A 16,189-nucleotide genomic window follows, 5' to 3' on the forward strand; every position below is an offset into this window, starting at 1 on the left:
GTGCTCAGTACTTTAAGACTTATTGATTTTGACCTCACAGGTCTGACATTTGTGATCATTTTAGCCTGAGTCAATGCCTTTTTTCCTCTTCCCAGTGGGAAGTAAAGTATTAGCTAAGCAGGATATCTCTGCAGGAAGGAATGTAGCACCATATCTTGAGATAACGTGTAAGACACACATGAGAGCTTTGTAGTTATAGAACTAGAATGTCATGTTGATTTCATGACATGTTCATAGGGCTCATATAGGTATATAATATGTATAAACTAAGTTTCTGAAAAGACCTTAAAGTTAAGCTAGTGAGGTTAGAGTTATTTAAATATAGGAAGAAAACATTATATTACTTATTCTTCAAACATTTTTTTTAGTGTAAACCTCCCACCCCAGCAATGGCCCAAGTTCAATGACTTTTTAACAAACACCTGTATCATAGAACTGCCACCTAGATCAACATACCAAACATTTCCATCACCCTAGAAAGTTGGCGTAAGGTTTTTACCACAGCACAACTATACAGAAAAGTGCACTTGATGAATTTTCACCCAGTGAACACAGCCATGTGCTCAGCATCCAGGACAGGACATGGAAAAGCACCCACTCCCCAGAAGCCCCTTGGTCCCCTCCTGCCCTCAAGGAAGCTGTCCACTATCCTGGCATCTTTGAGCCTGAATTAGTTTGCCTGTTTTAAAACTGGAGATCCATGGAAGTGTCCAGTGTGGCTCCCTTAGTGCTGGGCTTCTTTTGGTCAGTGTCACACTTGGGATCCACTTTTGTTGCTGAACGAAGTCCAACGTTCATTCTAATTGCTGCATAGAATTGTAGAATTCTGTTCCGGTTTGCTAATGCTGCCATTATGCAAAACACCACAAATGGATTGGTTTTTATAAAGGAGGTTTATTTGGTTACAAAGTTACAGTCTGAAGGCTATGAAGTGTCCAAGGTAAGGCATCAAAAACAGGGTACCTTCACTGGAGAAAGGCCCTTTGGCATCTGGAAAACCTCTGTTAGCTGGGAAGGCACGTGGCTGGTGTCTGCTTGCTCCCAGGTTGCATTTCATCTTCACTCTCAGCTCCTGTGCATTCTTCCAAGTGTCTCTCTTGGCTGCGGCACCTCTGAGGTCCTTCTGTTTGTGAGCCCCTTTATAAGACTCCAGCGAACTAACCAAGGCCCACGCTGAATGGGCAGGGCCACACCTCCATGGAAACATTCAATCAGAGTCATCACCCACAGTTGGGTGGGTCATATCTCCATGGAAACATCCAATCAAAAGGTCACACCCTAATCAAAAAGATTAATCAATCTGCCCACAAGATTGCATCAAAGAACATGGCATTTTGGAGAACACAACATATCCAAACTGGCACAAAATCCATCAGATTTTTTAGGGTGATGTTCGATAGTGTCTACCTTCTCAGTAAGTCTTGAGAGCAGTGATGTCGCTTGCCCTTGCTTTGACAGAAGATGAGCCCTAAGTCAAACACCAGGCCCCTTTTTTCTCCTGCCCATTTGAGGGGTGGCTGGTTCCTCCTTGTTCTATGTAGCTCTGAGGATGGGTGCCAGTGGGTGCCTGATTGTGCTGTGGGAGGAGGGGCTGGCCAGGCCCCCCACAGGCTCCCAAGCCCACTTTCCCAGCCAGCTGCAGGGAGAAAGCAGTGAGCTCCTGGAGGAGCCTGGGCTCCAAGGGCCATCCATCCTAGAGACCTCTTGGATTTGTAGGGTGAGGGACGCTTCATTGAGGCATAGCTGAGGCCACGCTGGAGGGCTTGGGAAATATACTGCTGGTCGCAGTAAAAGCACTGGACAGATCTGGTTTAGAATCCACCACTGCCACTTACTAATGTGTAACTTTGAACCAATCACATAACTTTCCTGAACTTTGGTGTTCTCGTCTTTGAAATGGGGATAATAATACTGTTCCTACCAGTATTGTCAGAAGCAAATAAAGCAGTACATTGGAAAACACTTCATAAATACTCTACAAATAGAAGGGGGGGGCACTAACATACCGGGCTTACTATGAGACAGTTCTCATCAGTAATTTTACATTTAATCCTTATAATCTTTCAGGTATGCAGTATCATCTCCATTTTCGTGACATGGAAACGGAGACTCAGTGAGCTTAGGAATCTTGCCCATAATCATCTGTTCTAGTTTGCTAATGTTGCAGAATGCAAAACACTAGAGATGGGTAGGCTTTTATAAAATGGGGGTTTATTTCACTACACAGTTACAGTCTTAAGGCCATAAAATTTCCAAGGTAACACATCAGCAATCGGGTACCTTCACTGGAGGATGGCCAATGGTGTCCAGAAAACCTCTGTTAGCTGGGAAGGCATGTGGCTGGTATCTGCTCCAAAGTTCTGGTTTCAAAATGGCTTTCTCCCAGGATGTTCCTCTCTAGCAAGCTTGCTCCTCTTCAAAATGTCACTCACAGCTGCACTCAGTTCCCTCCCCCCAAGTCAGCTCATTTATCTAGCTCCACCGATCAAGGCCCACCCTGAATGGGCGGGGCCACGCCTCCATGGGAACATCTCATCAGAATCATTACCCACAGCTGGGTGGGGCACATTCCAAGCAAATCCAACCATCACCAAAACATCTGTCCCACAAGACCACAAAGATAATGGTATTTGGGGGGACACAATACATTCAAACCGGCACATCATCCGACTAATGAATGGAGGAATTTGGGTTTGATTCCAGGTGTGTTAAAGTTCATGGTGACTTTGAGTTTCCAACAGGATTTGGGGCTTCACTTGAGACCTTGGAGTTATGAATTGTAGCAGAGAACTCCAGAGATGTGCTGTCCATTTCATTAGCCACTAGCCATCCATGGCTGCTAGCGAGCACTCAAATCATGGCTAGTGTGACTGAAGAAGCATGTTTTAAATTTTATTCCATTTTCATTAATTAACTAATTAATTAAAATACCCAATGGGTTTTGAAGACTAAGTATGAAAACAGAATGTAAAATATATCACAAATACTTTTTTATATTGATTACAGGTTGAGATGACAATATTTTGGAAATATTGGGTTAAGTGAAATATGTCATTTTTACATTTTTCTTTTTTAATGTGGCTGCTAGAACCTTTAAAATCACCTAGGTGGCTTACACTATATTTCAGTTGAACAGCGCCAATCCAGACTCTTTATGGATGTGTGTCCGAAGCAGATCTGCTTAGAGGCTGTGCTGCCTGCGCTCACCCATCACTGTGCCTTTTGTCAAAGTGCCTACTCAGGGCTCAACATGGGGGAGTCGCTGAACACCCATGCCTGCCCCTTCTGGTGTAACCGGCCACTGGCCTTGGGTCAGCTTTTCGATATTGACTTGTGGTGCTCTTTGTTTTAGCACATCACCATCACACACACATATATGCACACACGTTCAATCTGTCTCTGGACTGTCCATTGATTTGTTTGCCTAGTTCTGCATCAGGACCTCTCTCTTAATGAACGTAGCTTTATGCCGTATTTTAAATATTTGGTAATGATGTCACTTTCCTCAATTATTCTTAAAATCATTTTTATTATGCTTTTGCTAATTTATGGATTAATTTGAGAAGAACTGACATTTTTCCTAATATTGTCATCATTCAGTCTTTGTTTTTATTTTGTAGAGTTTTTGATCTCAATTTTGCTTATTTCCTATGTTTTTTCATTATGTTTAATATAATTTTTGCTAGTGTAAAGACTCTTTTTTCATGATATTTTCCACCTGGTTGCTAATTTTATTTGTTAATTAATTTAACCACTTAATTGAAATAATGAATTATAATAATTTTTTCTGTTGCTTCTCTTATGTTTTCTTAGTGAAATAATGATTTTGCCTTCATCTTTCCACAGTTGGTCTCATTTCTTTTTCTTGTCCTATTGCATTGGCTAGGTTACCTAGAATAGCATTAAGGAGCAGTGGTGATAGAAGGCATCTATCTGTGTCCTTTTCCTGACTGTAATGCTATTTCATCATTAAATATGATGCTGGTCATTATTGGTTTTCAAAATGTAAATGAAATGTCCTTGAATTTCTATTTTTACTAGGAATTTTATTGTAAGCAATTGAACTTTATCAAGTCGTCATCTTCTTTTTTCTTCTTCTCCTTCTTCTCCTCCTCCTCCTTCTTCTTCTTGATCTTATAGCTTTTCTCCTCTGACCTTCTCAGTATTAAACCACCCCTGCCCAGCTGGCCCTAAACCTCAGAAACCAGGGTGGGAGCTCACTGATAGTTATCCTGCTGAGCACCTGCTCCTTTATTCATTTGGTCAGCACCTCCATGGAATTCCATCTGGGCACAGTGCTACTTAAAAACATTCAAGTGTGATTGGAAAGGGCAGAACCACCTTGTTCATTAGTGTTTCTAGGACTTAGCACCACAGAGTCGATGCTCAGGAAATATTCCTAGGATAAGTGCTTGAAAGACAGTGTTGAGAGCCTGTAACTCTGCCAGATTCCATTATATTTTCCTCCTTCTCTCTCCCCCTTCAACTCTCTCCTACTCCCTAAGAATGAATTGTTACCTTCAGCTCACTTGATTTGGCATAAGAGAAAATTCCATTTCTTCTTGGTTTCCTGGAGATAAAGGTTTTTTCAAAGATGCTAAAGAAAAAGAGGACAAAAGTATAGAAACGGAAGGGTTAGCAGAGGTTGTATATAAGAGGCCACTGGGCTGAATCTGTCTCACAGCTCAGTTTTAAGTGGATAGCACAGTATTTTTTTTTTTAACTTAATGAATTAGTTGACGACATTTAAAAATTGAGAAATACCCCATGGACAAAAGCCTGGAATCTTGAGCCATTAGAGCTGTGTTCCCATGTGGCAGCAGCTGGCGGGAACTGAGTGCTGACTGCCCCTTGGTTAGGGCAAGTTCTGTCCCTCTGGGGCCACAGTCTCAGTTCTGCCTACTGTCCTTCACCGAGCCTGCTTTCCCCCTTTCCCACCTGTCTGCCAGCCCTGTAGGCTTCGTGATGCTTGGTTGGTGGAATCCAGGTCCCTGAATCAAACTGAAGTCTGGGACAGGTTTGATGCTGACAGATGCTTCCTTCCTGTCCCTGGATTTGAGCTTGCTACCCCAGGGTGGACAACCCCTCCCCCTCCACGATGGTGTCAGGTCACGACCCCCGTCCTCTCTCAGGCTAAAGCTACTGCCTGCATGGTCTTTCCCTGTGTGAAGAATGCAAATGGGTAGGACAACCTGCAGAGTGGGCTCACCTCTGAGTCCCTTCCGGGACCGCCCGTTTGCACAGGTGGCTTCCCATTAAAGATGCGGTCCCACTAGAGAAGTGGCCCCGAGGACCCAGTCACGTTCTTGGTTTGGGGTCTGAGTCACGGGACCCGAGAGCTGACCTGAATGCAGCCACCAGTTCTGGGTGTGCCTGCTGCTTTCCATTTGCAAGGCTGGTGTCTTTGGGCTTTAAGTTTCCCATGAGGCAGGTGGATATAAAAGTCCTTTGCAAACCCCAAAGCATTCTTCAGTCGGTGCTTACATGCTCTTATTATTTTAATTGGTGTGCAAAGAACTGTTTGTTATTGTTTACTGTTGCCCATAGATGGCACTAACCTATTTTGTATTTGCCTTTTCAACTGTCACCCTCTTACCCGGGCTTGCAGCAGTAGGTGACAGTTTCACTTCTTGCCCCTCTTTATCTCTGAGACCCTAATGACTCTCTCTTTTGGCTGAAAAGATTGTTTTTCTTTTTTTCTCCTGTGACCCATTGAACCTTGCACAGTACTTTGTCCCCAGTAGACATACTTCTGGGTCTCACAGAGGAGAGCCTTTCTTGAGCCACAGTTTCAAGAAGTTGTGGAAGGGGGGATTTTGCTTCTCTAGAGAAATTTCTATTTAGTTTGGTCAATCATCAAATAGAAGAAGCATCTTGACTCCGGCTTGAGGCACCGAACATGGTCTCGGGGAAGCTTCAGAGCAGGGTGGAGTGGCTGACGGGCCCTGCCCCTGGAGCTCATGGTCTGGCTGGAGAGGCAGGGAAAGCCCTAGAAAGATGCCGACCCTCTCCCTCTCTGGCCGGGTGGATGCTGGAGGAGAGCAAAGAGGGGAGGGCTGTGCTGGCCAGAGAAAGCCTCCTTGGAGGAGGGTTGGACTCCCCAAGGAGGGGGTGGGCCTGCCAGGCCCAGAGACAGTGATCCCAGGGCACCTAGTGGTGCCTTGTTTTGTAGTTTGCAGGTCTCTGCGCATCTTCTTGCATAAGTGCATCAGGTATAAACAACCCCATGAGACAGTCTGGCTGGCAGGTCTCTTCCTAGAAGCCTAGGCAGGAGTGTGGGTGCAACCGTGAGCATCAGTGAGCAGAGGCCCGCAGGCAGGTTTCCTATGGGGGTAACCCCGGAGAAAGGCCGACGGCACGGCAGCCTGGGGTCCCAGTGCAAGTTAGTGCAGAGCTGGCTCCCGGGCCTCCTGTTTTCCGGTCTAGTTCTGTTTCTCAGCACTGCCACCTGCAGAATTAGAACTCTGGTTAGAATTAGAATTCTACAATTAGAACTTGGATTTGCTGTGGGAGTGCCCTCTCCCTAGTCATAAATGCCAACAGAAGCAGGAGAAATTGGCCACTATGCTGATGGGTGACTGAGCTGCGTTTCACGTAACTCTGATGGAATGTTCTCGAATGTGGATATTCTGACATTTCATTTTTTATCGGTAGGTTTGGCTGGAACTTTAAATATGCATACTCTCGGAAAGGGAGCTGGTTCCTGAAATGTGGGCAGATTTGTTTGTGGCCACGTGGCACACATCCTTAACTGTGACCTCTGTGGGGCCGAGGTAGGCACACGCCGTTCCTTCTGCCGGAGCCTTCCCCGCTGTGCCCCTTCGGCTGACGGCCGACCCGGCTTAGACGTTACTTCCTCTGTGACACCTTCCCAAGCCCAGAGCTGACCCTCCGCTGTCGTCTCAGTGTCCCTGTGGCAGCCTCTGCTGGAACCCTGGCCATTCTTTTCTCTGCAACCCCCTTCCCAAAAGCTGCCGGCTCCTCAATGCTGGACCATGTTCTCTGGGTCCCTGTCTGAGTTTGCAAGGCTACTATGACACACGCCACACAACAGGTTGGCTTAAAAAACAGGCATTTATCGTCTCATGATTTCAGAGGCTACACGTCCAACATCAAGGTCTCAACGGGCCATGGTTTCTTCTGCGTGGGTGGCCTTGGGGTCCTGGCCTGCAGCCGTCTTTCGGGCTCCTTGCCGTGCGCCTCTCCTCCCATCACATGGTGATTTCTCCCTCTCCTTGTGTCTGTTCTTCCGGTTCCTGCCAACTTCCGGCTGCTTGCTCCTTCCTGCGGCTTTTCTCTGATTTTAAGCAGAAGAATATAGCTGTGTCCAAATTACTTTTGCTGATGATGGATTCCAGAAATACAGCTCAAGGCCTTCCCTGATTCAGTTGGGTCACACTTTAACAGAAAATAACATCTTCAAAATGTCCTATTGACAATGGGCTCCCACCCACCGGTGCATGGATTGAGAACCGTCTTTTGTTGGGGTACGTAGTCCAGCCCACCACAGTCCCGGTGGCTGCCCCTGGCTGTGTGAACCAGTCGGTAGGACGTGCGAAGGTTGGGTTTCCACAGACCCAGCTCAGAAAGACCAGTGGGCGACCCATGAACCGGTTGGTGCTTGGCTAAAAAAGGACACAACACAACGTGCGAGTGGAGAACTTTAAAAAGTTGTGCACATCCTTTCTGATAGCCATGTAGCAATAGAGCCGGCATCTTACAATTCACTTTAAGTCCAATTTGCTTTCATCTTATTCTTCTGCTTTTTTACATTCTTTCCCCACATTGTTTTATGATGTTTTTTTGTTTGTACGCATAGCTAGTCTGCAGTGCTGCAGTCACGTTACATGTCCTCGGAGGCTGTGACAAGTTGTTCCTGGGGTAGATCTCGTCTCTGCTTTTGCAAACAGCTTCAACACAAGCAATGTGGGGGTGGGGTGGGGGGACCATCTTCATGAATTTGGGAAGTCTGGGCTCTCTCAGGAGCTCCTCTAGAGCATTTCTCTGCCTTGGCCATCCCTTGATTCAATCCCTTATTTTTTGACCAGAAATAGGAAAAGGAACCGACTGTGTGTGCCTACTTGCCATGAGGTTCCCGAACATCCAGATGCAGGCTTTAGTTCTGTGTTCCCAGGAAATGTCTCTGCAACTCCTGAGAACAGTCTGCCCTGGGCATGGCTTTAGAGCTGTAAATCTGCAAGCTAATAAATCCTCCTTGTAAGAGCCAACCCATTTCTGATGTATTGCATTGCAGCAGCTTTAGCAAACCAAAACAGTGTTTACATTTCTATGTTTTTGTTTCATTTCTTGAACTGGAACATAAACTCCTAGAGAGCCAGGCTCTTCTACCTGTTTTTCAGTCTGGGTCTAGCCAGGTGCCTTGCCCATGTGGATGTTTCATAATTATTGGGTACATTTGAGGGTAGCTGTTTCCTAACCACTCAGTCAGGCTGTATTGTACTGAAGAACCAAAACCACAGGTTAACCCTGTGCTGTTTGCTTCCACCTCACATTGATTTTTCCCCTTTGTCAGTCTTCCTGGAGACTTTTCCTGCCCGTGACATGGTGATGGCAGCGTGCCCTTGGCATCTTCCTTTTGGGTGACTCGAATGCACCCTGTGAGGGTGGGTGTGGGTGCTAGCCAGACAGGCTGTGGGGCACCTCCCTTTCTTGCTGGAAGGTGTGTGTATGCTGTTTTGGTTTGCTAAAGCTGCCGGAATGTAATATATCAGAAATGAGGTGGCTTTTTCAATGGGGTTTTCTTAGGTTATAAATTTACAGTTCTAAGGCCATGAAAATGTCTAAATTAAGGCATCAAGAGGAAGATACCTTCTCTGAGGAAAGGCTGCTGGCCTCCAGGGTTCGTCTGTCATTTGGGAAGGCACATGGCGACGTCTGCTGGTCCTTCTCTCCTGGGCCCTGGTTTCAAAATGGCTCTCTCAGTTTCTGTGGGTGCTTCTTGATTCTCCCAGGGAATTTTCTTTCTAAGCCCCCTCTCTCCATGAGCTCTCTTAAAAAAACTCTAGTAAAAGATTAAAACCCACACTGAATGGGCTGGGTCACATCTCCATGGAAACAAGCTAATCAAAAGGTCCCACCCAGAACAGGTCTGCACCCACAGGAATGGATTAAAAGAACATAGTCTTTTCTGGGGTATATAACAGCTCCAAACCAGCACAAGAGTGGTTTCTGATTCTGAGGTGCAGTTTTATAGCTTCTCTCCAAACCAGCACCATGCAGGTGGAAGAGCCCGAGAATGAAGACGCGTCTTCCACCCCCACCCCCGGGTGGGCCCCAGGTTACTGCTGGCCGCAGAAGTGACCACCGCAGGGTGGATGGATTCTGAGCATGGGGCCTCTGACCGAGGGGCAGACTTTTCTCTTCTCCCCCTTCTCTGGGCCATTGTGGTGGGGTGGCTGTCAAGCAATGTGGTTTATCAGGGAAAGGAATTCAAATAGTATCTTCTAAATATTATTCAGATTACTTTAATGAGCATATTAGGATTTGAGTTGGGTTCTCAAGGGAATGCTCGGATTTAGATAGCCCAGAAAAAGCAGAGGGAGCCCTCTCGCTGGGCCACAGTGTGCCTGCCCAACAGTGGTGGGCAGGTTTGGCTGTGCAGTTTGTGTGGGGAGGACTGTGATGGGCAATAAAGCTGGGGAGGCCAGGCCTGATTTCAGGAGGAAGTGATAGCACAGACAGCAGTGTTGCAGGAGGTTATGCTTGGCGGTAAGTGTGGGCTAGGTTGGGGTGCAGACATGGCTTGTTATTGCAGTGCCCTTGGGGCTCAGGGATGAAGGGGGCCTGCATGCCAGGCTGGGGAAGGGATGGGTATATGGAGTGAGACTGAGAAGACGTGAGGTCGCCCCTTCCCTGCAGCAAGGACCCAGCAGACTGCAATCCAAGTCCCTGAGACTGTGCTGGCCGACTCAAGCCAGCTTCTGCGGGGCTCAGCAGCAAAGCACTTGGCAGAAGTCAGTGGATAGAGCAGGATGGTCTCCTGCTTCTGGGGGAGGCTTGAACATCACTCGGGCAGCCCCGGTTCAAGCAGAAGGATGGGGGAGAACCATGAGGCAGGGGTGGGTGCTGTGGATGTGGGCAGGCTGCTCCTTGGGGAAAGCCCGTGGGTTTGGGGCTCTGGCCCATGGATGGAGAGAGGCTGCACACAGTCTCCAGATTTCACCTGCTCATGCAGGGGAGGTGACCACTCTTTTTTGAGTCTGATATTTCATCTTCTTCTGAGCAGACAAGGCTGATCCTGCAGGGGTTGGTGGCCTTTCTGGGAGCCTTGAGGCTTACAAGCAAACTCGGCTGTTCCAGTTTGCTAATGCTGCTGTTATGCAAAATACCAGAGATAGATTGGCTTTTATAAAGGGGGCTTATTTGGTTACAAAATTAGAGTTCTACAGCCATACAAGTCTCCCAGCCAAGGCATAAACATAAGCATACCTTCACTGGAGAAAGGCCTTTGGCATCTGGAAAACTTCTGTTAGCTCAGAAGGCACGTGGCTGGCATCTGCTGATCCCAGGTTACATTTGCAAAATGGCTTTCTCCCAGGATATTTCTCTCTAGGCATCTAGGGGTGTTCTCTTAGTTGCTCCCAGACAAACTCTGGAGTAGCAAAAGTCTACTTTCAATGGCTGTCTCCAAAATGTCACTCCCAGCTTCTCTGAGCTCCTTCTGTCTGTGAACTCTTTTATAGAACTCCAGTGATTTAATTAAGACCCACACTGAATGGGCGGGGTCCATCTCTCCATGTAAATAATCTAATCAAAGGTTTTACTCACAGTTGGGTGGGTCATATTTCCATGGAAACAACCTAATCCAAAGAGTCCAACCTAATCAACACTAATATGTCTGCCCCCACAAGATTGCATCAAAGAACGTGGCATTTTGGGGGACATAATACATCCAAACTGTCACACCAGCAAATAACTCATTCTGTTTTATGGTCTAAAGAAAATTAGTGAGGAACTGTGTCTGAGACACTTGAACGAGAACTGGGTCCCTGGCTCTGTCTCTCTGATTTCCAGGGAAGGGGCAGATACGCACCCAAAGGCTAAAAAATGCTATTTTTTTATGACTCTCCATTGGCATGTGATATCACCAGAGAGGATCTTGGGAATTGATAATAACTTGAGCCAAGTCGGAAGAGAAGCCCATTCTTTCATATTTCTCAATCAGCAGAAAATCTTTTGCTCACGATCTGCCATGGAGATTGCTGGGGACCCTGCCAAGACCTCAAAAGTCTGGAGAAAAGCAGTGGCAGCAGGTTTAGGAATCAGAGCATCTCTGGGAGATACAGAATCCACAACTAAAATGATTTAAGGGAGATCAATGGAAGCAATAAAGAAATCCATGGCTTTGTGGCAGTAAGAAAACACTCCGTGGAGATAATGATACATGGACAGCAGCCAACAGTGACTCAGGGGCCTCCAGGGACAAGGCACTGAGCAAGGTCCTTTCACTTAAGCTCACAAGGGGCCTGGGGCTGCTCTTACAGCCTCGTTTTATAGCCCAGGGCACCGAGGGTTGCAGCGGTTAGTGATTCACCTGGAGGCACAGCTGGTAAGGACAGAGCTGGGGTTTGGACCAGGGCTGTCTGATATCAGAGCCTGTTCTTAAGTTTACCAGTATTTTTCCATCAGTTTGACTAGTTATATATTAGTTGTATAGACACACGTGATCCTAAACTACATTATATTGTATATTATATCATATACAGGCATACCTCATTTTATTGTGCTTCACTTGATTGCACTTTGCAGATGTGTTTTTAAGAATTGAAGGTTTGTGGCAACCCTGTGTTGAGTAAGTCTTACGACGCCATTTTTCTAACAGTGCGGGCTCACTCGGTGTCTCTGTGTCACATTTTTATTAAGGAATATATGTTTTTTTTAGATGTAATGCTATTGTATATTTAATGGACTACAGTATAGTGTAAACATAACTTTTATGTGCACTGGGGAACCCTAAAACTCCCGTGACTCGCTTTATTGGTATATTTGCTTTGCTGCAGTGGTCTGAGATGGAGCCCGCGATATCTCTGAGGGATGCCTGGTGCAGTAAACTATTATTTTACTTACACTCTGGGACCCAGGACGATGGTGCAGCCTCCGTCTCAAATGTTGCTTGTCTTTGTGCCAGGGAGAGAGACAGCTCTGGAGGGTCTCACATGGGTGATTAAATGCTCCAGTGCTATGTCACTCCTGCTCACAACTTCTTGGCCAGAACCAAGGGAATGGGCCCCTTTCAGGTAAAGAAGGAGGAGAGAGTTTTGAGAGTAGCTGGGAAGAGAAAAATGAGCCTCCGGAGAGCATTCCCACTGCCTGGAGAGGCGGAGCGGCGAGGACCATGAATTCTTGAGTCTCAAAAAATTATCTGTGTGGATAAAGTACAGTCTGCTCCCAGACTATACCTCGAGGAACTGAACGGCTCTCGAAACTGAAGAAAGAGAAAAGCAGACACAGCTGCTCAGTGCCCTGGCAGGCGAGGCCTGTGCCCCAGCAGAGGGGAGGCTGAGCGGGAGGCTGAGCGGGTCCTGGGGGTGTCCTCCGTCTTCCATACGCAGAGCAGCCCTTTGATCTGAGGGGGTGAAAGTGCTGGAAAGGGGAGAGCTCACTGGTGAGGCTCCATCCTCGACAAAAAAGGCATCTGTTGACCGGACCCCTCTTGCCCGTCCCTTCAGCCTGTGGCTCCCATGGCAACGCCCAGCAGGGACCTGGGTCTCCCCACACCCGAAGTTTCTGGAACGAGAAAGATGGCTGCTGCACGTGTGGAGAGGGGCACAACTGATTCTCTCCACAGCCCAGAAAGAAAGGGGGAGGGAAGAGGGGATGTGGGGAGGCAAAGAAAGAAGCGAGGGGAAGGAAGGGTGGTGTTTGAAAACTGAAGTAAACTGGTAATAAGCTTGTTATTTTTTCCGGTGAACACAGCTTTTCAGAAGGCAGTGCAGGTGGGTGGGCATCCGTGTCACTGGAGGGCCCAAGAAGGGGATTCGGCAGATGTGGTTTTGGAAGGACTGATAACTTTTTTTTTTTTTTTTAAATCAATGTTGAATCTCTTTTTCTTTTTCTTTTTCTTTTTCAATTCAGTTTTATTGAAATATATTCAGATACCATACAATCATCCATGGTGTACAATCACCTGTTCACAGTACGATCATACAGTTATGCATTCATCACCACAATCTATTTCTGAACATTTTTCTTACATCAGGAAGAATCAGAATAAGAATAAAAAATAAAAGTAAAGAAAGAACACCAAAACCATCCCCCCATCCCACCCTATTTGTCATTTAATTTTTATCCCCATTTTTCTAGTCATCCATCCATACACTAGATAAATCCACAAGATTTTCAAAGTCACACTGTCACCCCTTGTAATCTACATTATTATATAATCGTCTTCAGGAGTCCAGACTACTGGAGTTGGAGTATTTACTTCTAGCTATTCCAATACATTAAAATCTAAGAGGTGTTATCTATATAGTGCATAAGAATGTCCACCTGAGTGACCTCTCTACTCCATTTGAAATCTCTCAGCCGCCGAAACTATTTTGTCTCATTTCGCATCCCCCTTTTGGTCAAGAAGATATTCTCAATCCCACGATGCTGGGTCCAGATTCATCCCTGGGAGTCATATCCTGCATTGCCAGGGAGATTTGCACCCCTGGGAGTCAGGTCCCATGTAGTGGGGAGGGCAGTGAGTTCACCTGCTGAGGTGGCTCAGTTAGAGAGAGAGAGAGAGAGAGAGAGAGAGAGAGGGCCACATCTGAGCAACAAAGAGGTACTCACGGGGAGACTCTTAGGCACAATTATATGCAAGTTCAGCCTCTCCTTTGCAGTAACGAGCTTCATAAGGGCAAGTCTCACGATCGAGGGCTCAGCACATCAAACCGCCCGTCCCAATGTTTGTGACAACATCAGCACCAAGGACTGGTAACTTTTTAAAGACAGTAAACTGTAAGGCAAGCACTGGTGTGAGACCCTTCTCTCTTGCTGTGTTTTCTAAGGGAAAAGTGGGTCCCTCTAAACCTTTGCACCTTTAGAAACTCCTTGTTGTTGGGGGTTTTATCACCACTGTGCTCATTCCCAATAGTTCTTCCTTCCCTGCTGCGTCTTACCCTTCTTAAAATCGAAACAAGGGCAAATGAAAAGAGATTTGATACAAAGCTACTGATGTTTGGCCTAGAGATGAGGATTTTCTGCCTGTGGATGACTTTTGAGCCTATTCTGTGGTGTAGATGTTCTCTTTTATTTAAATCTGGGATTGGAGCCATGTTGGCACAGCTTGGGGAGGAAGGGGGCAGGAAGACTCATGGCCCTTCCCGGGGCCGCTGTCTCGCAGGGGACAGGCCATGCATTTGCAGACTGGCTCCCCGTTTGACTCCTGGCTCCCTGTTTCCTAGCATCCTGAACTTGGCCAGGAATATTAAGCCTTTCTTAGTCTGTTTCCTCATCTGTAAAATGGGTACGATGAAACAGGCATCACAGTATTGAGTGAGGAATAAAGAAGAACACCTTTGTGAAATGCCCAGTGCATTAGGACACTTGATAAGAGTTTGCATTACTTTTGCTCTGAGACGGCAGAGCCTGCAAGCTCTTGGCCCTGTTCCTGCAGATGCAGTTATGCAGCCCCTTGCTGAGTCTCATTTCTTTATTCCTGGGCATTCTCTTCAAAGTGGGAGAAACTGCACTTGGTGGGGGCTGAATTCTGTTTGAGTCCTCGCTCTTTGCCTGCTCACTTGAGAAGCCCAGGCTTCAGCCAACCAGAACACAGCGTTCCCTGGTCACTCCCTCCGGTCTGGGTGGGAGCAGGCACGGGTCCTAAGCTGGGTGCCAGGGACCCTTCTGCTTTTGGGCTTTCTGCTGTGATTTTCTTATGGTTTAAGCCAATTTAAGTCTCTGTTCATCTAGGTTCACCCTGCCTGTCCATATGAACTCCCCATTCCTCACCTGAAGTCCCTGTTTTTCTCTATGATTTTACCAAATCTGTACACTAACCCCAAACAGTATGTTGTGTGGTCTTGCTTTTGAACTGTTCTAGAAATGGAACTACATTGTATGTGCTCTTCCTTGTCTTGATCTTTTACTCAGCTCTATGCAATAATCATCCATGTTCATTTTCACTATTGGGTAGTGTGGTGATTTGAAGCTGTTATGCACCCCAGAAAAGGCCATGTTCTTTTAATCCAGCCCTATGGGTGCAGACCTATGGTGGGTGGGATCTTTTGATTAGGTTGTTTCAACTGGGATGTGACCCACCACATTCAAGACGGCTCTTATTCCTTTATTGGAGTCCTTTATGAGAGGATAAAAGGCAGAAACACACCGAGAGGGGACAGAGAGAGAAATGCCCAGAGAAGCAAGAAGGACCCACAGGAGCCGAGAGAGCCATTGAAACCAGAACCCAGGAGAGAAGGACCAGCAGACATCGCCATGTGCCTTCCCATGTGACAGAGGAGCCCCGGATGCCAGCAGCCTTTATTCAGATAAGGTATCCTCTTGTTGATGCCTTAATTTGGACATTTTTCATGACCTTAGAATTGTAAACTTGTAACCTAATAGATCCCCATTGTAAAAGCCAGCCCATTTCTGGTATAGTCCATTCCGGCAGCTTTAGCAAACTGCAACAGATAACATCTCACTGATGCATATACCACAATTTGTCCATTCTCTCATTGATGGACTTAGCGCTGTTTCCAGTGTTTTGCTGTTACAAATTATTTTGCTGTAGACATTCCTGTGGTTGTTTCCTGAAACACACGGGTTTCAATGAACGATTGTATGGCTTTCCCTTTCATTTAATTAAACTGCAGAAAGGAGAGCTGGAATGACTCTCCTGTACTTTTCTGCTCTGGCTCCTATTTAACTTGCTTCAAGGTCACTCTTTTCTTGGTCTCAGGAATTATGGTCCCGATGGGCTCTAGCCCCTGCCCCTTGTGCTGGCTGCCTGGTGGCCTCCACGCTGCTCCCCAGCACTGTCTCAGACACAATATTCCCCTCTACCAGGAGGCAGGGCAGCTGTATTTGTGGAAAGGCTGGCTTCTTCCAGTTTTTCAAGAAGGAGCCAACCCAGCTGCATCTTTTCCCTTCAGAAACCTGGACTAGATGTAGATTGGTTTCCCCCCATTCTTGCAGCCCACCTATATGGGGATGGTGGGGAGAGGAGGAGCTGTTGGTTGCC

General features: G+C 46.6%; 1 protein-coding gene across 1 annotated transcript in view; it reads left to right on the forward strand.

The window, feature by feature from the left end:
• Window positions 1-16,189, forward strand: part of TRABD2A (TraB domain containing 2A) — a 34,723-nt gene that overhangs the window by 7,557 nt on the left and 10,977 nt on the right.

The sequence above is a fragment of the Choloepus didactylus genome, chromosome 17 (assembly GCF_015220235.1).
Source record: "Choloepus didactylus isolate mChoDid1 chromosome 17, mChoDid1.pri, whole genome shotgun sequence".
NCBI classification, from domain to species: Eukaryota; Metazoa; Chordata; class Mammalia; order Pilosa; family Megalonychidae; genus Choloepus; species Choloepus didactylus.